This window comes from Cygnus olor, chromosome 6, assembly GCF_009769625.2.
Source record: "Cygnus olor isolate bCygOlo1 chromosome 6, bCygOlo1.pri.v2, whole genome shotgun sequence".
NCBI classification, from domain to species: domain Eukaryota; kingdom Metazoa; phylum Chordata; class Aves; order Anseriformes; family Anatidae; genus Cygnus; species Cygnus olor.
Genome location: NC_049174.1, coordinates 18,833,970 through 18,859,517, shown reverse-complemented (window position 1 = coordinate 18,859,517; position 25,548 = coordinate 18,833,970). Strand labels below are relative to the sequence as shown.

The window sequence follows — 25,548 nt, the reverse complement described above, 5'->3', positions numbered from 1 at the left end:
GCATTCCTGTTTCATTTTTCCCCAGGCATTTGCTGCTCACAACAGACAATCACAAGATAATAGGCTAACACAAACTTTTGATCTGGACCAATATGGCTTTTGGAGAGGTGAAAAAGAACTTTAATGTTAAGCTGCAAGAAACAAGAGACTCATGGAGGGGAGTCTGAAGTAAATGCAAATTGAACACATCTCCTGACTTTGGAAACAAAATCTGAGATGCCGCAGAAAGAAATAAAATCTGTGATTCACTCCAATACTAAAAGAACTTAAGAAAGGAATTATAGATAGAAGTTAAAAAAGGAAGCCAAGACACACTACCTGTGATGAGCTCACAGACCTAAGCAAACATCACGTGGGTAACGTTTCTGGTTAGGCTAAGGTTCTGTAGAATGGACCTCGTCCTTAAAAATAATGAGTGTGAGTTAGCTATGTATATAACTGGTCAGAAATGCTGAATATATTCTGCAAAACCTACGATGCCACACTCTTGAAAGTTATATATACTGCCATATCAGACTGTTTTCAAGAGTAAAATTTCCAGTAACAGAGGAAAGAGAACACAAAGGAAACTATGTAAGATTCCCAATTTTTCTTGGCCCAAAGCTAATATAACTCTATTTATATTAGACAGAAAACAATACCTTGTATCAGTGGAGTACAACTTATGCACGTGAATAGCTGTACTAGCGGCTGAGTATTAATATTACATTGGGAATCAATACATTGTCACTGCAGGGCAAACATGATTTAGTATGTTCTGACAACTCATCAGTGGCCTGATCAAAGTGCAATTCTTGCACTTTGATTTCAAGCCCACCAATTCAGAGTCAATTATGAAGAGTTAATGGAAGAGGACATACAAATGACAACTAATTGATACAGGCACTATAAGATTAAACAAAACAATTTGTTTTTATTATATATATTCATAATATTGAAGAAAATAGTCAAAAATGCTTCACAAAGCTTTATTAGTATCACCTGTTCAGAAATTTTGTGGGATGAAAACCAAAAACCTTAATGGCAAAATTAGAGATGCTGTGTGAACCAAAGAAAATTATCTCTGACAACTGTAGGTGAATCAAGTAAAGAAAACGCTGCAAGTATGCCAAAAGGTTGATTTCATAGCAAGTGGGAAAGAAAAATTCCCAACAGAAAGAAGTCAGCAGTCTCTAAGGTACAAGATCATACCAACATAGTTTGTCATACCCATTTTTAGAGCCTTTTCTATAACAGGAACAAAATCAGTGGGCCTTACTTCTCTTAAAGGGGACTTTTCAGTGGCAGATGCAGAATGTGCTATGCAGTCACAAAAACCATCAGGTGCAACAGGCTCCACCTCATCAATCCACCTCAGTGACAAAAGAAAATACCTTTCCCAAAAGAGTTCCTTCTGCACAGAGTAGAGATGAAAGCTCTAGAGAGCAGAGCTGTTCAGTAAGAGAAAAGTCATTTCCAAGATACAATGAGGGGAAAATTTTCCATCTTGTCCTTACTAAATACATACAGCCATTTTGTTCAAATGCTTCTACCTTCTATATTTTGAAGCAAGGTTCAGAAAAGAGGGCAAGAATCTTCTGACATCTCAGACTGAGATAAATGAGCACTGCTATTCTTGTATAGGTCTGCCTACTTGCAGGTGCTCAGTCAGAGGCTGGTGGTGAAGCTGGCTGAAGATTCCTCAGTTTTCAGCAAAGGGCTGAGGCCCTTACAGTGCCAGGGCTGTACTTAGTCTTCCAACTTATAATGCCCAGACAGTGTAAAAGAGAAGTGGAAGGCAACCTGACATGAGCACAAGGGAATGAAAAAGAGAAGAGTAAGAAGCAGACGGTGCAAGGAGTGGGCAGGACTCAAAGGGACAGGCTGTAGACAGGGGTTATCTTACAGGATATGAACAAAGGAATAATACTGTGTGAAGCAGGAGCAGAATGCTACCATTAAAACAAACCTCGCTTCCCAAAATTCAGAAGAGAACCCAGCAGGTCTGTGCTGGGGTTTACAGACACTGCAAACAGCTGTGAAACCCACTGGCAAAGTAGGTGGTCCAAACTGGAAAAAATAGCTTTCTCTAGCTTTCTGTTGTTCTTTGAACTCAACTAGCAAAGGCTTAAAAAAAGTAGATCTAAAGGTCTGCTATTACTGATGACCCCTTGCGAGCATATAAACCACAAACATACTTCCACATGGTTAAAACCTGTTTTTATCCAGCAAATTTTCTTTTTGTAAGCGCAGGAAGTTTCATGTAAATTCTCTATTTCATGTGCATGTTAAAATGAAATAAAATTAATTGCAAAATCAAGCACGTTAAAGTTAGAAGCAGTCAGAATTAGAGTTGTCTATGCAGCATTAATGTATTCAATTTTAATATTAGCTTGATCATAATGCAATTTATAATTGCAGGATCATATATTTTTCCCTTAATTTAATTTACTTAGGATGGATCAAGACATGAAAAAAGACTGTGAAGAGTATCATTAACCACGTATTTGCTAAACCCATGAGTCAGCTCTGCAAAAAGAGCCAGGATTAGACATAATAAAAACTTGGAAGATTATGAATTTAGCTTAGCGAGAGATTGCTTGTTTCCTTAAGGGTCAGAATCTAGTCTTAGAAACCCATACATAATTTCTTATTATTACTCTGGGATAAGGAATAAAACCTTGTGCTCTGCCTACAGGGATTTGTTGGAGTTGAAATACCATCTCCTGCCAGTATGAAAGATCTTGTTTTTAAAGTTCTTGTTTTACTCCTTCTAATGTCTAATATTACTGTAACAGGCATTCCTTTCCAGAGTCCAGTAGTACAATCTAACTTTGGTTCAATTTAAGTTTTATAGCAGAAATATTACCCTTCTGTCCCTAGTAAGGTCTCCTAAATCACCTGCTCCGTCATCAGCACTTGACCCTTCTCATTGGGACCCACAAAGTCCTGCCAAGTGATTTGATCATATGACTCTTCATCCTCTCCATTACCAAGAGATGTGGTAGAGAGGTGACTTTGTTTATGAATACAGCTTTCACCAGAAATGCAGCTGAACTGCAGGTGCCTTTTCTGGGAGATGTAAGACAGCTGTAGCCCATCAGCACTACTCCTGCAATCAAGGAGCAGTCATGTGGCTGTGGAGAAGCCTCATCCTTGACAAAGCTGGATCCTGCTATACCCTCCCTAGAGTAGTAACCTCTTTGAATGATGCAGGTTTGGTGAGTTTCTAATAATACAAAACTTCCATGAAAACAATTAAGCCCCCTAATTTTCTGAAACTTTTTTTGAAACTGAATACAATACAAATGATGGTTTGTTTCTTTTTGCTCCTAGGAAGTTTCTATCTCCTTTTTAAAGAAGGAAACAAACCGTACCTTTCTGCAGCTACGATTTTCTTCCAGTAGCGTATGAAAAATATTTTTCTTCCTTATGCTGAACTCCTAATATTGAAGCATCAGCTCCCTCTAACCTGAGTTAATTTGTATTTAAAGTTTTGTTTTGCCTTTTCAGCCTTCTAGAACTGTCATTAAAATGTTTATCTAGTTCTCCAAATTATGTCACTAAAATAGGACAGTTAATTTGTATTTGTTTGTATAAAATCTTGAGGCAGCTTTAGTAAATGAACAACAAATGAAATTTGTTTCATAAATGAACAACCTCTTCTATGAAGTTAATACAAGTTCTTACCTCTCTGTCCAACAGCAAAATTTGACTGACTGACTCAAATGGTAAACATTTTCCACTTACCTTTTTTACATATATACGTATCCTTTACTTACTATTTAAAACTAGTTCCTTCACAACTTTATCAGATTAATAAACCTTTATTTGTAACATTAAGTTACTATAACTTCATTTTTTAATCCTTTCATGTGGCTTTCTCCACCCTGAAAGTATACAAAACCTTGCTTTTTTTTTAATGCTTACTCTTTCATCCAGTTAAACAATTTAAAAAAAACTTGTTTCAGCTCCACCCCTGTTTTCACCTGCTCTCAGTAATGCCTTGGTTCTTGTAATTGCCTGTTTCCATCCCAGGTGCACCTCCATGTGCCGAGCCTGGCTCAGACATGTGCAGGTAATTGGCCATGCAGGTGTCCTCATTTGGAGTTACCAACTGTTCCAAGTCAGCAATCCTTGTATAAAGGTCAAACAAACCAGTCCAAAGGGAAAATGTATTTTAGTAGCAGCCATTATAAAAGTATATTTGGGTTGCAAAGCTTTGATAGAATTATTCAAGCGCTGCTTTTGAGTGACTATGTGCAGATTCTGTGATCTGACTCACAGTTCTTCAAGGAGTGAAGTATTGCAAGCACTCTGTAGCACTGTATCTACATGAACAAATTTAATGTCATTCTAGTTGTGAATGTTTATGTCAACTGGGTTACAGATGTTTCAGATTGGCCACACTACAAACCAAAATAACTGTAATTAAAATTTTCACATCGATGTGACCAGCAATTCGCAACAGAAAGCTACTGTCTGCTCTAGATGGTTAGGCCAGGTGAAAACTGGGTACTGTTCCTTCCATCTTATTTGCATAGTCCTTTGTTCTGTACTTCATATCTTAATTGCTGAAGATTAAAAAATTCTTTTGTTTCAAGCTAAACAAAACTGGAAAGCTATGTACATACAGATCCCTGTTCCTTGTTGCTTTCTCAGTTTTTTTTTTTTCTTTGTAAAACAAGTAGGAAGGGAGCAGAAGCACTATCAAGTCAGAGTGGTAGCATAAACAATTTATTGTTTTGCTTTGCATGGGTATGATGTCCGATACACATGCAGTGAAGGAAAGACACCTTTTTGTGTTTTACATAGGGATTCAACATGTCAATACATGTTAAGACAGTTGTATAGTACAAGCCGCATAAGGGTAAACAGCAAATAAAAAAGCAGGTAAACTTGCTTGTTTGGTATGCGTGTGAATAGCATAAACAGTGTGAGCACATTGCTCACATTAGACATGTTTAAACTCTGCTTATTTGCATTTGTTTTCATCTAGATCACTCTGCACAGATGTGGCTGAAAACACTAGAGTTAATAAAGCCTAAACAGTACCACTCAAATTCCCTCTCTGTAGACAAACACCTGAGAAGGTGTTTATCAAATAATGCATTGCTGTTTCCTAGAATTATTCCTGTAATCCAATTTATCTGCAAAAGTTCAAAGACTAGTAAAATGCTAAAATAGTTGAATAATGGAATCATTCCCCCAGTGTCGCCCGCCCCTTCTGAGTCATAAAACTCTGGCTTTGGTCTGAAGAAATGTGTGGAAATGATTGCCTCTAACAAGAATGTGTGAGAGGTTTTGATTCTGCCCCACACTGAATAAAACCAAATGTGAGAACTTCAAAAAGTGGGGCTGCAGTGGGGCTGTACTCCCCCATCAGCTCTGCTCCGAGCAAGGCCACTTGGTCCGTGACCGCTGTCACTTGCAGGGGTTGCTGCGGCTTGCAGGGCAGAGGGCCTCTGAATGTCCATCAGCATGGCCACGCTCTAGGTAAATTGTAAAATACATGTTCCAGCTATGCACTTGTATAACATTTTTTATATATCCAAAAATCTTTATTCGGTCTGGTTGTTGTCCATTAATATTTTCTGTCTTGATGGTGTTTTCTTTCAAGCGTTGTTAAGACTCTGCTCACTTTGGGAACTAATTGCCACTGGAGTATATTTGTAAGAACAGAAAATGCACATTTCCCTAGGCTTTCCTCTTCAGTACAAGGCCTGTCCCTTGTTTAGCCTTGTTTTCGGTAGATATGATGTAATTTAAGAGAAACTGAGCACTTCTCACAACACAATACTGATGTAATAAAAAGAGGTAGAAGGCAATGTTATCCTAATGACTTAGAATTCTTTTAAGGCAAGTCTTGATTCCAAACTGATAGAAATCAGTGGGAATAAGTAGTAACAGCTAGCTTTGGATTGAGTCACAAATGTTTAGTTTACTAACACGTGCACAAATCTGGCAGGACTTGGAGAATGAGATAGCTGTAAGTTCCTCACTTATGGTGAGGCCTAGGGGTACTTGCTCCATCTCAGTGGAGCGGGTTCTGTTGAAGGAAGTAGGATAACCATAAGGATTTCTTTCTCCTTCATAACTAGAAGGAACAAATTAGATGCTGGATTGTAAACTACCTGCCTTTGACCTTTGTCCACAACTGTACTTCTGACTCTGATGGGTGTTTTATCATTGCATTGCACTATCTAAAGAATGATATATATATGACACATAATGAGTGAATGGTGCCCAGCCACCTCACAGCAATTCCTTTAGCATTCTGCTCTTGTCTCCTTTGTAGGAGTTGAAGGATTAACCCAATGCCTGTGTCACTTGTGGAAACAAAGAAAAGTATTCTCAGTAAATAAAAAAGGGAAGGAACATGTTGAGCCCATTATCCAGGAAGCTGAATTTCTGCTAAGACTGTCTTAGTCAATGTAGTTCTTAATTTCAGTATTTTATGTATAAAAACCATGTGCCTGGCTGAAGCACAGTGACTGAGACTCAAGATGGAATTAAACCACTCTAGTTTTTTGTTCTACTGACACTGAGGATAGAGGAGTACATTTGCAGGGACCTTAGTCCCTAAACAGCCTTAGTGATGCCCAACATTTCAGGTAGAAGAAGTAGAAGAGTTTCTTACAGAGGTACTTGAGAATCATGGGATATGGCTTCTCACCTTGTGATAAGACTTATCCAGAATTTGATGAAAATTCAGACTCTCTCTGTCATGTGGTGTGCACAAGTCCAGTAACAGGACAGGACAAGCAAGTTGAGTGACCTAGTATGCTCATGAATTCTAACATTAACAGCCCTTGTTACTGGCCTGAGGGACCTGTTTTAATCATGTTATTGATGCATATCATACTACGTGATACAGAGGGCTGTGGCTTCCTCAGGAACCAAGGGTAGAGGAGGAAATAAGCAATATGCTCTGAGTCATCACCTGTCTGTCTTTGAGATGGCCAAGAAGGGGACGGTGCGAGCTGCATTGATTTCACTGGTAGTGTGTGGACCGGAAACTCCTGCCTGTATTTATGAGGGTGAGGACTCAAGACTCCCTTCTTAACTCTATCGCTGACACGTTGCAGAAGAGAGGTAATTAGATATGTTTTGAAGAGGTAAGGTTAGTCCTACAAATAATTAATATTAGATTTTTTTTCTGATATATAATTGCATATCACAAGTATTTATGATTAGTATTATTTGTAAGTGATACAGAATAATAGTTTGTTCTAGCTTTTTTTCAACATTTGCTGGGTAATGGATGATGCATTCTCTTGGAAGCCAAAGAGCAATAGTCCTGAACAGAGCTGAACTGAGGTTTTGTAGGTCAAGTATACTTGGCCTAGAAAGATGTTGAAGCAAACATCTTGTTAACGTTCACTACACACATTTTTCAGTAAAGATTTGCTGTTAGGAGACTCAAAGCACTGAAAGAGAAGTAAGCATTCTACAAAATGCAAAAGCATTCTAAAAGCAAACCCTACTTGTCAACATGTAGTTTATAATTTCTCTGTGATTCTTTGGCCTTATTCATCTTACTAACTTGATTTGCTTACTAGCTTTTCTGACTCAATTATTATTTTTCCAGTGTTTCTATTCTCAGCTTAATGCCCAAATTTCTGGTGTACCTCCTTAAAGTTAACTCCAGAAGACAAAAGTAAAAGTAAAAAGTAGGAGCTTAAAACCCAAGTTGTTCCACTGCCCACAGTATGTAAGGTATGACATGGACTGTGGTCACCCATGTAAAAGCTTTCAGAAGAAAGGCACGGCTTGTTGTTAGTGACAACAAAGACAGGAATAAAAGATTAGGTAATGTAGCAGCATGTGATATTTTTGTTTTATGTTATGTTTGTGTTGTATGTTACTCAGAGAAGATGTTAGTAAATGTAGCTGGAAGATAAATTTCCTGACATGGGACTAGACACAGTGAGGTGAGATAATCCCAAATGGAAAAGAAAGGTATTTGTCCCCTTGAGATCGAATAATTCTCATGGCTTTTTATGTATGACCTCTGAAACCGTATGGTTTATGGTATCCAATCTGTGATTAATATACATATACGGTAGTTCAATAGCATGTAACTCATGTAAATAAACATTCTTAGAGAAAGGAGTACATTTGGAGTTATGGATTTAAATAGAAGGCACAGAATTAGGTAGTATAAGTTTTGATTCAGCTGTGTTTGAGAAGGGTTTGAAAAATTCTTGTTCCTGGAAACAATGAGATACAAACCTGTTTGCATAGTCAATCTCCAGCCAGAAAGGATCCTGTCAAGTGAAATATTAACCCAAAGGAATGCAGTTTCCTTACGGCAATAAGCTCTTGGCTTCAAACAAACTGTTATGCAGAGCTAAAGTGACCATTTAAAAAACATATATGCATCCAGAAGATTGGATGGCTGTCAGACCAGAAAAGGATTATCCTATCTTTTAGCTATAGCTTACTTGTTTGTAACTGTACAGACTGGTTCTGTAGTGCTGAAAAGTAATTTCCAGCTGTATGGTGGCCAAATGTCTATTGCTTTGGTTGTCTCATTGCAGCAGGCAGGTGTTTATATTATTCAAACTATCATAGCAGCTGGTAGCTGTATCAGTAATCTGAATGCTTTAGGATAGAGTAAGCTCAAAGAATATTTCCTTCACTTTCTCCTGGGGAGCAGAGTCTCTGCTGGAAGAGATGTCCTTCGTAAGCAGGGTCAGATTTACACTGGATCTGTGACAGAAGAGGCAGCATGGAAAGCTATGAGCCTGCTGAGGGTGATAGTTGTATGGTCCCAAGCTCCATTCCTTTACAGCACGTGCTAGATCTGCTGGTGAGTGCCAAGTTCAAACTGCACTCATTGAACCTATCAGGTACTTGTTGCTACAGGAAATGTTTTTTAAGCCCCAGGAGGCATTTGTGCTAAAATACCAAAATACCAGCAGAACAACTCCTCATTCCTCCTGACAAGTGAGAAAGGGCTAAGAACCACAATCCAGACCATAATGTTCATGCTAAACTGTGTTTCCCTCTTTTTTTTTTTTTTTTTGTTCACACAGAGATCCATATGCAAAGTATAACTTTCTGTCATTGGGCTCTGATGTGCTGTGCAGGTGTTCCTATGTACAAATAGAGGAGGCTCATGTGTGCTGGAAGTCTCAGCTGTTGAATAATTAAAAAAAAAACTTTGTTTCTCTGCAGAGTGCATTTCTTCCTCTGAGCACCCTTCCCTTCGCAGAGGCTTGGCAGCAAAGCCTAAGCATGGCTGTGCAGTACTGATCCATGTCCCTTTCTTGGGCAATCAAATCTATTGTCAGATTTATTCTAGCACTTAGAATCATAGAATAACCTGAGTTGGAAGGGGCCCACAAGGATCATCAAGTCCAACTCCTGGGTAACACTTAAAACCAAACAAATAGTCTTCAAATAATGTCCATCAAACAAACAAATTAGCCTCTTTCCAGGGAGTCCTGCTGTGGGTCCAGACCTTCTTCAGAAAAAAAGAAATCAAATCAAACAACCAAGTGAAGATATCTCAAGTCTCTGGCACAGACAACCAGCAGACCCAACTTCCTGCACTGGTTTTCTTGGTTTGAGGAAAGACAATGAGATTTATATTCTTCTCCCTTTTTTACTTTGCCTTTTTTAGAGGCAAAAGGTATGCGCTAAAATCCAACAGCACTGCTCCTTTTCAGCATGTTCCTTTCCACCGAGTTCTAAGCACACAAACTTCAAGCTCAGGCCTGAGCCCAGTGTCACTTACTCTGAATTTCTCCATGGCAATCTTCCATCCTCCTCCCATCCCTCTCCCTGCCTTTGACAGCTCAAAACAAAACACTACCCTCCATTTTGTTTCATGAATACAGGGGTGCTTTTTTAAAAAAGAAGCATAGATAAAGAATCATTCTGGACCCTTTGTCCTCCATCCCAGTAGACCAGCACTCCACCGGTTCAAGCTGATATGCAGAAGCACCGTTGCATTACCCCTTGCCAGGAGGAGACTGACGGTGTTTTTCTTGAAGTAAAGCAACTTTCAGAACCTTTATCAATGAATACGTGAATCCTTCATTTGGGAGTAAAAATTCCACTTACAGATTCTAGTCTTTGTTCATATATGAATGTATTAAATAGAGGGGACAGACTTGCAGGAGGGCAGTAGGGAAGAAGGTGGTGCAATGTTTTCAAGCTTTTTACACACATAAATTTTTGCCTTTGGAATGGCTAACTTAGGCACACCTCACAATGGACTATGGAGAAATTAACAGTAGGATTGTTTTGCTGATTGTTGTGGTGGGTTTCAATCCAACCATGGGCTCCTATAGATCCCTTAGGACTAGTGTCTTATTGACTAGGAAGTTAAGGGGAGGGGAGATGAGAGGAGCTAAGCATTACATCACAAATCTTATCTGCCTGTGGCCCTGAAATGGGAATTTACTCATGGAAGTTATCTGACCTTAAAAGATAAGTGAAAGACTTTATTAACAGCAATGTCAAAATTATCATTACTAGGAAGCTGGGTTAATCCACTCAGAGGAAATGGGGCGGCTCCCTCTGCTAGCTTCTATTTTCTGTTTTCACAGAGTCATTCTAACATTCATTTCACTTTGGATGATGTTGCAGTCATAGCTGAAAGGAAGAAAATATTTCCTCTGCAGCCTCATCTTGCATTATATGTGTGACTATAGCCTCAGAGAAGGACTGTTATGGACACTGTACAGGAGGTATCTCAGCTCTCATTAAACACAGAACATTAAATGTATTGCACAAAGAGTTACTGTGACCATCACATATAGTTAAGCCATGCTTCTGCTGCTATCAGTATGCAAAAGGCAAGATGTTAAATTGTAGGATCATTACAATTTTGCCCACCAAAAAGGTGGAGAAAATGAATCAAAGCAATCATTTTGCTTTCCATATTTCCTCTTTTTATCTCATATCTGTCAATATTGACCCAGGGAGGAATTTCAGTCCTCGGCAAATAACTTGGCCAGTGGCTTACAGGTGGAGTTGGTTGAAGACTGGCTACGCATATTTGTAGGCCCATAGATTGTGTTGATTCTAAAGATAAGAAAACAAAGATTTCTAAGGGACTAATTATTTGAAATACAAGGAATTTCTGCCAAGATCCTTTGTTTAAGTAGAAAATGGGGACTTCCTCATCTTGCAGAACTGAACTGAGTGGATGTTCCTTTAAAAAAGATAAAAGAGAGAAAATACAGCCTTAAAGGAGATTTGTAAATGCCTGCCCAATAGGAGTGACTACTGAAGTCTTCTGACAGCATATGGAATTTTCATAAGATCATCTTTCTTTTTGCAGGTGCATGGAAAACATAGGGCCTGGAACTCTACCCTCTGCAGTCAGTGATAAAACTGCCACTAACTCCATGGATAGAATGGATCCAGATGTGATGGAGATTATTGTTATTACTCTTAGTCTATACTTCAGTAGCTTCAGAAGCCCTGAGCAGGTCACATCTTTTCCATCATCCATGTCACAGAAATTCTTCTTGTAGTGTCAACTACTTTACATTTATACAATGCATATTACAGTTGGGATGCAGCCAAGTCCAAGCCTTCCGCTAATACAGGAGTAGAGCATTTAGTAATCTGTGATCCAAGTGTACCTCGTGGTTAAAGGTATTGCAGCACCAGTCAGAAAAGAACAAATGTGGCACTAAGGGACATGTCTTAGTGATAGGACTTCGTAGGTCATATTGATGGTTTGACTTGATGATCCTGAAGGTCTTTCCAGCCTAAATGATTCTATGTTTGAACAGACAACCTCCTTCCTTTGTCTTTCTTTCTCTTTTAAATAAAAAGATGTTCTCAAATATATATAAATATTCACTGATTCCATGTCCTGTTTAGCTAGTTCTGCTTTGATGCTGATGTTAAAAAACAAAAACAACAACAACAAAAAAAACAACAACACAGTGAAGGTGACTGACAGATAAATTAACTAATTGGACTTCAGCTTGCTTAGATCTGGGTGATAGCACTGACCTTGTAACTTGGAGCACTAAATATATGTATAATAAACAAATAAGAAAATTTAAATTTCAAAGAGAATCTGTCACCCCCATATTTATGGAAATGTATCCTGTTGTTTTGTCTTCATTATGACCTGTTTATCTTTTATCATATTATTTGTGATCCAAGTAAAAACACATTCTGGCATCTGTTCTATGCCAATAGTTGCTCTTGCTATGAACATGCTTACATTTTATTGCATTGGGCTATTTGCCACTTTATGTAAGCTACACCAGCTGCTCCTGCTCTTGCACAACATATTACTGTATGCAGAACTCTGGTTTTCCCCAAAGCACATAACGCTTTGTAAAATCCGGACAACTAAGTCTCTAGGAAGTGATTTAAGTTATATTAAAACTGTGATAACTGAGAACAGAAACAGCCTTGAAGAACTGGTACTGAAAAGCTGCTACTCTAAGGGAACATTGTGGTTGTGGGCAGCTATTTTTTTACTGTGGGTTATGTATGTTCTTACATTCTTTTCTGTACTGCATTTTCCCAATACTTGCTGCTTTCCTTAAATTTGACCTATAGAAAACCATGATGAGAAATATTAATAATAAACATGGAGGTAATTTCTATTCTGATTTTATGGCAATGAAATACATTGAAGTCAGTTCAAATCTACTTGACAATAAAGTCCCTGAATCCTCTTTGTTGCATTTGTGTGACAGGTTTCATTCTCTTTTTTCTTGGCAACCTTCTGCACAGGAAAGAAACATTATGCAAATAAAAATTCCAAGTGGCATCCATAGTTGGAAATTATAACAAGATAAAATTATAACACGATAAAATTATAACACAGTTGGAAATTATAACAAAATTTCTCGACATCTGGGGTGATATAGGTCAGACCGTGCTATCACAGAGCTAAAGCATGTTCATTTTCAAAGGTGTAAACTCTTCTTCAGCTATGTTTTTAAACCAATTTGCCCATGGTTTGGATGCAGAATGGCTGTAACATCATATTAATTCCAAATTTAAGCACTTTCATTGCTTAAGCAGTAGTTGAACTTTGCTGTTTTTGACAAGGTGTTTGTGATTAACGTGCTCCTGAGTGTAAGGTTGTATTGGCAATGCTGCTGCTGCAGGAAAGTATAATTGGTCTAAGGGTGTGCAGAGAAGCAGCAGGGAATGCTGGTAGGGATAGTAAAAGCTCAACAGGGTTACAAAAACCTGCCAAATCTCCATCCGCACTGCAGGGAGCTCCTGTGGCTGCCAGGGAGTAAGGAAAACAGATGGCTGTTGCTTTTGAAGCCACTAACACATTTATTTCTTAGCCTGTTGTGTATTTTTCTTCTTCCCCTCAAGTTTCCAACTCCTGCAGTAGCTCCAGGAGCAACCAGGCATTGGCATACATGTTGGAAGGAAGCCATGCAGGCGGGTGAGTTTCAGCTGAAGATGATGGTTGCTTTGTTTTCTTTTCCTTTTCCCCAAGCTGGCTCCACAATTTGGCAAAGGGATGTCAGGATTAGAAATAGTAGGATTGGAGAATCTGCCAGACTCTATTAGAGGGAAACAGGCAGAGCTGTAGTAAATGGGGAGATGGAGCAATGCCAGCAGGAGTGTGGGCGTGGGGTTTTGGATGCAATTAGCATGGCCGGCCAAACATACCCTAGCACGGACACTTCACAGTTATGTGCTGAATAGTTCTCTGTATTTGTGCTTATTTTCAGAGGGGTATAGTTCTTACCTGTAGCTGGGGCCTTGTTTTGGGTTCAGAAGTGGGTTCACAGAATGCTCTAAATCAACTCTCCGCATCTAAAACAGAAGAGCATGAGACAGAAAATAAATTAGTGTTTGTTTAAAGTTTATGTTTCCACTGGATTACAGCTATTCTTAAGGACTGTAAGACTTTTGTTTCCCCTTAGTTTTCTGGAACTTCTAATACATTTGTGCACTGTTAAGAAGAATAACCAAAGACCAGTTTGAAGGAGGGCAGAAATGTGTAGGGTGTTTAATTTCACTTTTAAAACATCACTATGGGAGCTTGAAGTAACATTCAGACTTGGACTGAGTTAGCAATTCAACAAAATATATATGCAGGTTGACATGCAGAGTAATAATGGCATACGCTTTGTCACCTATCTGAGGGGAAAAAATCTGCCTTTGTGCAGGTTTCTGATTGTTGACTTCATCCAATGACTGATTCATGCCCTTGACAGATGTTTCTGATTTAGGCCAATGAAAGCTTACGGAAGCTTTTTCTAGGCTCTGAGGGAAGAATGCCAACCCAATCAAACAAGCAAATTTGGAGTTTGGCTTCAGAATTGACTAGCAAAGCTGGATAATTTCCTCTTGCAAAAGCTGTGTGCCATCATTATTCTATGGCAACCTAAAAATTTGATAATAAGTACTAGCTTGCTATTTTTGCCATTTAATCATTTAGCCACTATTGCCATCTACCAAGTGAGACACTAAAGCCACTTATTCAAAGGCTTGTCTGGCTTGCCCAAAATAGCACACAATTCCTAAAACAGCAAAATACGATGCATACAGCTGCCCCAGCTACGTGAGTAATTGTAACAAATATTTCTAGATGCACAGCCATAAAACAAACTCAAGATGGCTCTGTGTTAGCTGATATTTGCCTTTTAAAAATTATTGTTGTAGTCATTAACATCATGAAAACAAAGTAATGGGACTCACTAACACAGGCCAAACACAGCTGAAAGGACCGAGGTCAGTAACATAATGTAACAGTAATACCAAATCCACGGGGTTCGTCACCACAAACTAGACCTTGATTTTGTCAGCTGGATAGTAACTGCAAATTTTTCTCAAATTTCATCTGTTTGATGCTCTAGTCCAGTATTTGTAGGATTTCTAGTATGGCAAAGCACAATGTCTATTTTGTTACACACCTCCTTGTACAATAGTAACATTTCTGGAAGATGCAAAGCTTCTTAATTTTCAAAAAAACATATTCAGTGATTCAACTTTCTCATTATAATCCTTAAAAATTATTTGACAGCAAATGTTTGGCATAGGAATAGTGGGAGTCCAAAGAGACTGTGGTGGTTGTCTTCACATCACTCTGTATGACAGAGTTGCCTGTTCACGGGATGGGAGAGCAGTTTGCTCCATTTGCTTCCTCCAGGCTGTAGCCCTGAATTTGTCACTTAAAGCTTTCAGAAACCACTACTAAAAAGTTAAGTCTCAAGTGTTGAAAATATTTCATGAATTTCACCAATGTCAGCACTATGTTCATAATAACATTCTGGGTGTGTTAGTATTTGGAACCCAAACTGAAACTAAGTGTAAGGTATCTAAGTTTTTTAAAATCAACAAGTGTAAGGTCTTTAAGATCAACAAATTAAGAGAGTGGGGGAAGAGGGGATTGGTCAAGGATATCCAGCATCTAAATCTTAGAGAGAGATGTGTCTTTTTCATTTATGTATGATGGTATAGTTTATCATCATTCTTTTGTATGCTCTCTGTTTTATGAGCCTCATGTGGGAAAGCTAAATTTAGCATAAAATAGCCATACTGCATTAAATCACAAAAAGAAAAAAAAATCACATTAATAATTCCTATTGAAGTGGGATTTATGACTCAATGGTAAGGTACTTTAGAGCTATAGTTCAACATTTTTTATTAGTGCTGTAGATCACGCTCCATCAAACCATCACTTAAGTATATACCAATAGATGATTAAAACACCTGTAGACATTGATAAAGTTGACTTAGAATTGAAATTATCATTCTGTAAAATACATAACATTTCTCAAGAAAGGTTGTGTTATAGGTGTAGATATTTAATTTACGGTTTCCACTTAGGGATGGTCTATGATTAAAGCACTATTATTTCTTTGCTTGTAGCCCTGAGTAACCCTGTCTCCCTTGCAGCCTTTGAACCTTCAAGTTGATGAAGGATTTGATGCAGAGTGCAGAACACGAATGAACATTTGAAAATGAGTGGCAAGGGTTTTCTTGGCTCATTAATATTAACACCATTACCTTGTGGAATTAGAAATTAGGAATTAGAAATAAGAGAGGTGTTGCTTTGTTACTCTCATCTCTTATCAGTCTTGGAAATTTATTTTTTTTATGTGCTGTAGATACTGGTTTTATTCCCTTGCATAGAGAATCTACATTTTCTCCCTTAACTTACAGTGCTGCAGAGTGGTATATGCCATAAGAGACAGTGGACCTCCTGAAGTGTATCTGGACCTCTGTCATGATGCTGTTGTTTATCTGATCTATCAGAGCCTGTATTTTTGGAGATGAACTTTGGAGTTCAGTTCCCATTTTGTGCAAGCCTGGTTATATGTGAAAATGCACTCTCCCATTTTTTGGTGGGGTGAGATGGGCAACTTTGTTCATTGCTATCATATGTATCTAGTATTTAGTGCTGCTTTTGTGTAATAACACCATCACTTACTGTGGGACTGTTCCTTGAACTGTCTTGAGTGTCTAAATGGAATTTGTATATGAATTAATACCTCATAGAGGGTGAAAAATTCTCGCAAGAAGTGCTGTGTGATGCCCATGAAAAGCCGTATCAGCTGGGTGGACAGTTAGGCACAAGAAATTTGAGAACTCTGAAGCGGGGTGAAAAACCTTAGTTTTTGATTTCCTGTAGTGTTCTGCTACTGCCTATAGAGTGTAAAAAGCCCAAGTCACCTATCTCTCATCCAGCAGTTGATGCAGATGCAAAACCTCATGGTGGTGGATTGGGGTGTGTGAGGGGAAGTCATTTTATCAATCTGAGAATGTGGGGTAAATTATTTGACACCTGCATAAAATGGAGAGTGGGAGAGCAGCACGCCTTCCCATTAGTTTGACTTTGGGATGGGAGAATTTTCTCACAGCAGGGGGGTTAATAATCTCTTGGCTGCAGGCTTTGAACTGAAAATACACATCACTGTCGGAGCTAGGTTCCTCAGGCCTTATGTGGGATTATGGTGATAACTCCATGCTTTAATAAAATGTCATCACTGGGATTTGAGCAGGAGCTGCTCAGAGCATGCCAGCATAAACGCTGGCCACAACGAGACACACAGCTCTCAGCACTGCTCAGAGCAGAAGGCAGCAGGCCAGCAAACAGGCAAAGCTTCGAACTGCTGCTGAGGTTTTAAAGCTTGGACATGTTTAGAACCAGATTTTTATAAATGTTGACATGGTAAAGTCTTCTGGATTTATTTCACAGGCTGCATTGCATATAGCAGTGAGGCACGTTGTTTAGACGCTGAAACCTATTCTGATTCCTAAGGGAGAAAAAGAGAAATCAAATGCTTAATCAAGGCAGCATTCAAATTCACAATGTGTGTGAAGGAGGAAAACCTGTTTGAAAATACTTCTAGAAATAGTGAATGGAATCCTGCAATAATCATATTATATAATTCAATGTGTGCTTGCAGCCCAGAAAGCCAGCCGTATCCTGGGCTGCATCAAAGCAGCATGCTCAGCAGGGCGAGGAAGGGGATTCTCCCCCTCTGCTCTGCTCTTGTGAGACCCCACATGGAGCACTGCGTTCAACTCCGGGGCCCACTGCACAAGAAGGACATGGACATATTAGAACAAGTTCAGAGGAGGGCCACAAAGATGATGAGAGGTCTGGAGCGCCTCTCCTATGAAGACAGGCTGAGAGAGTTGGGGTTGTTCAGCGTGGAGAAGAGAAGGCTCGGGGGAGACCTTACAGCGGCCTTCCAGTCCTAAAGGGGGCCTGCAGGAAAGCTGAGGAGGGACTCTTTGTCAGGGAGTGTGGTGATAGGACGAGGGGGAATGGCTTTAAACTAAAAGAGGGTAGGTTTAGATTAGATACCAGGAAGAAATTCTTTACTCAGAGGGTGGTGGGGCACTGGAACAGGTTGCCCAGAGAAGCTGTGGATGCCCCATCCCTGGAGGTGTTTAAGGCCAGGTTGGATGGGACCCTGAGCAACCTGGTCTGGTAGGAGGTGTCCCTGCCCATGGCAGGGGGATGGAATTAAATGATCTTTAAGGTCCCTTCCAGCACAAGCCATTCTATGATTCTATGATCACTTCAATGGAATGAGAAACCCTAAGGCATCCAGTAAATCTTCCAAGCTTTCTTTCCTTTCATTTCCCCTTTAGAGCTAGAAATGGAGGAGATAAATGCATCTTGTGGTTTTCTCCTGTCAGTCACGTTGTGGTATTTAAACATGACCTCTGCTCAGAAAGTCCAAAAAGCTTTTGTTTGTTTTGGTCACAAAGAAAACCTTCAAACTGTGACATCTTCAGGGAGAAATGTGTTCAAACAAGGCAACAGAACCGCTTTCATTGTCTGAACCTCCTTCCTGAAATGCGACCTGTATCTTAGTTCAACTCACTTACCCAGGCAGTCCCTGCAGACTTGCCTCCACATGCTGTCAACCTGGAACATTTTGAAGACAATGTGCTAAAATCCAAGAATGTACCAAAAGTTTCCCAGTGACCAAACACCCCTGAATTCATCCAAATGTTGATTGGAAACGCTTCTTATTAAATGTTGTAAATGTCTTGTGGCTATACCGGGAAGCTATTGCCCTGCTAACATATCCCTCTGAATGTGGGTGTACGCTTATTATTAAAAAGCTGCTGAGATTCGTTCAGTCACATCAACAAACCTCCCTCCCATGCCACCCTGAAAGGCCTGCTTGCGTAATATGACCAAACCAGTAGAAATTGGTTCTTTCTGAGGAACATACAGAGAAAGTACTAATGTCTTTGTGTGTGTACAGGACAGCATGAAAATTGCAGACGGATATCTACTGGTTGCTACTCTCGGGCTGAATTTCAACAAGTGACAGAAAGATGTACCTATGCATAAATCCCACCTCAGTCAAACACATGTTTAAAGAATGGCTGGAACATAGCCGTTATTAGAATACATGCAACAATGCTAGAACTATTTTTTTTCTATAGCATTCACTAAGCAACCCACTCCTGGCTACTTCTGTACTACTGCATCTTATTTTTAGAGGGCATCTGGGACAGTGATGGTACAGATTGCTTACTGTGACTCTCTGATAAATATGAAAAACATTGATTTATAATCAGTAATCCCACGTAATTCTGTTCTTTTTGGTCAAGAATGTCTTTTTCACATGCTTTATCTTTTTTGTATGTGCATTCCTTAAATAAACTGAATGGTCCATTTTTTCTGCCCAGGGTTTCATTGCTTAGGCTACTGTAATCATGCCTTACTGGTCCTCTGCTAACTACATTAAAATTGCTGTTGTCCGTATATAAGTACAACCGTGTATGGTTTCTTAAATGCCATTACTAGAAAGATCTATTCTTAGACAGCGGTCAAGCTTGCAGTGAAGGGACAATTTTGATTACATGGTTTTAGCATCTGGCTCAGCTCATTACATCTTTTGGGATTGTTTGGTCTAGTTGCCTAAATCTACAATTGGTAGCACAGCTGTTGCTCACCCCTGCAGTGGACACGCAGTGACCACAATGATGGTACATTATGAGGTTGGTTTTTTTTTTTTTGAGAAAAAAATGATGAATCTCTATTAAACAACACACTCTATATTGAAATCATCTATCTTGTCATCTAATATTTCAGAATTGTTTAAACTGGTGCTGCAAAGGAGCTTAGCAATTGCATGTGGCTGATGCCTGGGCAATCAGGATAAGCACAACCTTTATTATAGTTTTGAAATTCTGTATGATGCCATCAATAAATCTTTGATGTACAGATTTACACTTGCCTTAATTTTTGTTTGAAACCTTAGTGATAGGGAGATGTCATGTGGTTCAGTATTTGTCTTTCAATCATCCAAACTAACCAGGTGTCCAGATATCTCTATGAATTTTCAGTGTGAGAAAACTGGGACAAGTTTCACCTGATGTGTCTTGTGCATCATGTTGGGAAATATATACATGGATAGCCAGAAATATTATGAAGAAATGAAATGAACTTATCCAGCAATAAATTAGCACTTCTGGTACTGGCTGGCTTTCAAGTCTGGATCTGCAAACAGTTGGGAGATCAAAGGCTGAGACTTCTGTATTTTTTTCTTAATCTAATTTTGCATCTGCTTCAAGCAGCAGAGGTATTCAAATTATTGACAGATATCAGGACATCTTCATTCAGCCTGTTCAGGGGCATTCAGAGAACCTTACAAAGTGACAACCACATCTCTTTTCTGGAGTGTGCTCTTTGTTCTTGCAGTATAAATCTCACATTTAAACCCCATACTAAAATGCTCTGGCAGCTTCTCCTAAAAGATTCATGTTATAATGTCTATTTGGCATCTACAACTGTTTTTTTTTATTTAAAATGTTTTCATATTCTTTCCTTTTTGCAGCAGCAGCATCATTGCTGGACAATAATACCTTGTGGAGTTTTGTAATGGTTTCCACAAAAACCCTGCAGCAATGTTTACAGAGATTATGCTTTGTACTAGCTGAAATTATGTTGATGAGGGTTTAGTAACATGAAATTAAGAGGCCTATTAAGTGATATACATCATACAGGCTTTGTTGTCTGACCAGCTGGTGGAACGTGAAGAGGAGGAGCGTGTGGATATGGATGGCTACTCTGACCAGTAGCCAAGCTATGATTTCAGAAAGAACACATCTGATTTTGTCTGAGGGAGCTGCCTGAATTTGCACCTGCGGTTCCTGTAGAAATAATGTCTTGAGATGAAAATGTGGGAAATTTTAATGGAGTTCCTAGTTTTTCCATACATTTTTGTGGACTGTACCTTCCCAGAAAGCATTCTAACAGGTAGGGGATTCTGAGAACTGACAGAAATGCTGCTACAAGTGAAGCTCCACATGAGTTATCAACTTTCTTTTAGCAGGGTTCAGAGTTTACAAGAAAATTAAGCAACTGATAAATGGGTCACATCCCTGACTGGCCTTAGGGCCAGCTGCCACTCTGCACACATGAGTGCACATGAGTCATCTCAATGCCTAGGGGAGAAGGTAGCTCCCTGAGTGAGGGTAACATGACAGCTTGCTGGAAATTAGACAGAGAGAGGGGCTCTGAAGAAGTTTATAAGCAGAACAGGTGGCAGAAAGTAAGGGGTAATCACACATTTTAAATTAAAAAGAAAAAACACTCTCTGGGGGCTGCATGGCCTCAAAATCTTCTGCTAGGTGCAGGAAGACTCCTGTGAGATACAACACATCGGCCACCTAGCAGCCGTACTTTGGCAGGCTGCCTCTGTATCCACAGATCCTGCTCACTTAGTTTACCGTAGGGGGATTACATGCTTCACTGGATGTCCACCTGCTGCATATGCAGCAGTCAGCTCCTGAGGACCCACTGGGAGTGCAATCAGGTTCTGGTTTTCGTTTTTTTGTGTTTTTTATCGTTAGGATTTATTTGGGATGTATGCTGTATTTTCTTGGCTGAATATAATGTCTAATGAGAAACAAGTAAGAAATGAGCTGCATAGTTTTGCTTCTTTTGATAAGATGGGGTTTAAGGATGCAAGTCCTCAGCTGCTTGATGCACTCTTCTCAGATCTTTTTTCACTATTCACTGTTAAACTTTTCCTACTAGGTGGCCGAATTGGTCTGGAGAAACAGATTAGCACTCTATGCTGTCAAAGTAGCACTGATCATGAGCAGCCTTAGGAAGTCTAGAAAGCAACAGCACTTCTATTGCTTATGAGCTGGTTATTTGTATACGTGAAAAAGAATGGAAATAATGTGAATGGAAAAAAATCATTCTCCTGTACTTTAAAAGTCTCTCCGGGTCTCACCTACAGGATTTCAGTGCAGTAAGACTCCATTATTGCAGAAAAGATTTTATCCTTTCAGGCAATTTATTTAGGTGCTAAATAGGAAGGGAAACAAAGGAATCTGTTAAAAGCCTTGACTTCATTTTCAGTACTTCATCTTCCTTCCTTGCTTGCAGTTTGCCATTGCTTCAGCTCTGGGACACAGTGGTCTTTCTACTTGCCTTATATGAGCAGTTGTAAGAATCTTCTCTGTCCATTTCCATTTTTCATTTTTCTTTCCCTTTGCTTTCTTTTATCCTCCCTGTTTGCTGTTCATAGTGACTGACCATTCAACTTCTGAAATATTGCTGGCATTCTTATTCTCCTATTCACTCCGTACCTCCAGTCCCCAGACGCTGGAAGCTGGAAGTCGAAAAGCCAAGGCTCATGTGGCAGGTGGACAAGTGCTTCTTGTGCAAATATAGTCATTTGCATGTGAATGTGTTCATTTGCACACAAATGCTTTCATTCATAGGAATAAAAGGATTCTCTCCATGTGTACCATTTGTGCAAACAAAAACTGGATTTATGAAACTACTTAGAAAAGTAGGGGAGAGGCCAGGTCTTCTGCCATTTTGACTTCAGTATTATGTTTGCTATCAGATACAATATTTATCTCTGATAAGATGTTCACCTCTGATACAATAACCAAAATCTAATTTTCAAGTACTATTGATTTTAAAGCTGTTTACCACATAAGGTAAGGGTTTTCTTCCCATGGTGTGCATATACTGCCATATGGTGTAGATCCAAAGTGCCCAATCCAAACTGGAACCTTGGAAATTACCATTGCATAAACAAAACAGATATTTAGAAGGTCAAACACAATTTCCTCCTAAGAATGGTTGATACAGAGAAGAAACTGAAAGCCTTCCACCTTGTTTAGTGAGGTAGATTAAAGAAACATATGTACCAGTGAGCTTCTCTGACAAAAAATATCTAATTTTTGAGCTGGAACCAGTAAACATGTAATTTTTTACATCTACAGTAGACAAATTTCTAATTAAGGTTGTAGTTTTGTAATACCCTTTACTCAAGATCATCTTGAGCATATACAGTCTTGCTTGCTAACCCTAAAAACAATGCTGTATATAGGTCACTTTTATATCAGGAATTACCAGTCAAATGCAAAGTATGTCAGGAAACCCAAATGGTAGTATGTATCTATAAAATTTGGGTGCTGCCATCAGCAAAGAAGAGGGTAACAAAAGAGGTGAGGTCAGCCAATGCTTGATAACAGACTACTGGCAACTCTTTTTAACGATACTTCGTATTTTTTGAAGTGGATTTTGGGAGGTGGGTAGGAAGAATTGTTGGAGGATGGTACTTAAATTTTTAGAAGTTTCCTCTATGTAATAAATGTCAAGATCTTCAAAAGTCCTCCAAAAAATCTAGTATGACTGCTGCTAATCTTTGCCATGAGAAATCCCAGAGCTTGGAATCTTCCACTGCAGAAGCTCCTCTCTGGACTCTCTGAAAGACTTCCATGTCAATTCTAGTTGTCATGGCTCTCCTCAGTTCAAGATGATCTGATGAAGATTTTGAGGTAAGAAGAGGCGTTTTTGGTGGCTCTTAAGACATTTCATCCCAAGACCATAATTTTATTCCTGTGTTGGTTTAGAAGACAGAAAAGATTATGGCGGGGATATAAAATTCTGTAGTACCAGTTTATTTCTGTCATGCAGCACCTCAAGGCACTCAACTACATTCCTTAGGTCAAGAGCCAAAGACAAGTACTGAAGATGCAGGTATGGCAATGTTTATTAACTGGCTTTGCAGTGTGTCTGCATGCAATAACCCATTCTGCACACCTCTACTGGTTCAATACTTGTGGAGGCTTTATAGTCGGTACATTACAGTACAGTATGACTGACCATAGCTATGTTACAGTTGGTTCTTTTACATATGCAGGTTTTAATGGAACTCAGTAAAAGCCCGTATATGAAAATTAAAAGCCCTTATTAGGGAAGATTACAACCCAGAAGTTGAGCATCAAGATGGTCACTATAGGGAGACACTCATCAGCGTTGAAGTTGACTAGGAATCTACTGCTACTTCTGGTAAAGAAAGAACAAATAACCCATCAGGCAGAGTATGATGTCATGAAATTGTCTTAAAATCCATCTAACTTACAAAATTCTCAGAAGTTAAATATTTGCAGTGGTCTGAACTAGAAGCAGGCATGGAAAAAGTAAAATTCTGCCTCGTGCCTTGCACCTTCTCAGAGGCACCTGGTAGCAGCGTAGAGGAGCTCTAACACTTTTATAAATCTGGCACTTTAGCCAGATAATTTATAGTCATTACAGTCAATATGTGTTTCAAAAACCCAAGAAAAGAATAGGATGGGGTTATTCCTGGCTAGTGTTTGGAAAGATGAAAAAGAAATAACAGGAAGATGTTTCACAGCTTTTTCAGAACCACTACTCAAAGGAATCATTATAAAATGAAGTAAAGGCCAGTGTCGCCGCCTTGCACAGAAGGATCTAAAAAGTTTTTGTATTTTCTATCTCTGATTTCATTACTCCTAATAACTCGTTTCCTGATGGAAGGTAAAGAGGCACCTGAAATATAGATTTGAGTCCTTTTAGTTAAACCTTTATCCCTTTGTCATAGCTGGTTTTTTTCTTCTGTAGTTCCATTCATCTGCTCTACTGGAACTTTCAGTCGCATGGTGTTAAAATATGGCTGTTCTAAGCTAATATGCATTAACTTTTTAAAACCTGTTTTATACATAACCTATTGTATTAATATAAAACGTTAAGGCCATTTTTTCATTTCCTGGGAATGGCCCATTACATTGTGAGCAACCTACTCTTGCTTTTTTAGAAAAGACTTTGAACTCAATACAAAAGGAAAATATAATCATGTACAACTATAAAGACCGCTTTTTTCCCTTTTGTGCAGTGTAACAGAGGTGGATGAGTAGCATGGTAATGAAGAGATGGACCGTCTTTATTAGCACACTCGGTGAAAGGGTTCTTTTCAGAACTTCAACTTTTCTTATCTTCTTAGTTTTCATGACGTCTGTTCGGACTCTTTCCTTTTCTTGACTTTCTTTTAAATATGTCTAACAGACTGGCAAAGCCAAGCCAGTTCATCCTTCTTTCCAAAGAACGCTAGATACAAAGTCTAGTGGTTTAGATGCTTCCATAAAAGTTTTTCATATATTTAGAGAAGTATCGCTGTATTGCTGTTTGCATTCTTAGGATCTAGTCACGTGTATATCTCATAGTCATTCTTCAATTCCTCTAAAAACAAACACAACTAAACACTTGCTATGATGGTTTTATACTATAGTTAAAGGAGGCTAATAAGATAGGAAGTTTCTTTGAGTAACAAAATAGAACTAGAAATACCACTTAACCCTCTAACCTAGGAATTGGTTAATACAGTAGATTTGTGGAGGACTATTTGATGATCTCTCGCCCTCTTCTACAATGTGCTCCACAACCCTTTTTGATACTTCTCTGCTCCTCCTCCATGCTCCCTATTTTCTGGTGTTCCTCCCACCCCTTCTGCTTCAGTATTGTTTGCTATATAGACAGTTCACTTTTAATCTGGCTCAAGTTAAAGAATTCTAATACACTAAAAGGAAATAGCCATACGATTGAAAAAAATCACTCCAGCCAGCAGAACAAATGAAAACTACCTTCCCTACTCCCATACTGGTACAGGGGGAAGTATCCCAACATCACTGTGTTGAGCTCTGAGGAAGGAACCTCAAGAAAAACAACAGAGAAACAGGAAGCATTACTTATTATCTGAGGTTAGAAAATTGGAATCTTAGTCTGTTTACTGGTATTTACTTGTAATATTATAAAGAATAACACAGATATATAGTATGTGTAATTATATTATAGGCATCTGA

General features: G+C 38.9%; 2 long non-coding RNA genes across 9 annotated transcripts in view; one reads left to right on the top strand and one right to left on the bottom strand.

Annotated features, from left to right (window-relative positions):
• The window catches only part of LOC121072101, a 63,378-nt gene that overhangs the window by 8,562 nt on the left and 29,268 nt on the right, over window positions 1–25,548 (bottom strand). For 4 of the 8 annotated variants that reach the window (XR_005820998.1, XR_005821003.1, XR_005821000.1 and 1 more), the window contains exon 6: window positions 13,685–13,752. This is a non-coding gene — a long non-coding RNA (uncharacterized LOC121072101). Of the gene's footprint in view, window positions 1–9,398; window positions 11,020–11,468; window positions 13,497–13,684; window positions 13,753–20,251; window positions 23,288–25,548 lie in introns of those variants that run through there. The other 4 variants (XR_005821001.1, XR_005820996.1, XR_005821002.1 and 1 more) reach the window with 4 other exon arrangements.
• The window catches only part of LOC121072102, a 41,217-nt gene continuing 22,377 nt past the window's right edge, over window positions 6,709–25,548 (top strand). The window contains exon 1 of the long non-coding RNA XR_005821004.1: window positions 6,709–7,074. This is a non-coding gene — a long non-coding RNA (uncharacterized LOC121072102). The remainder of the gene's footprint in view (window positions 7,075–25,548) is intronic.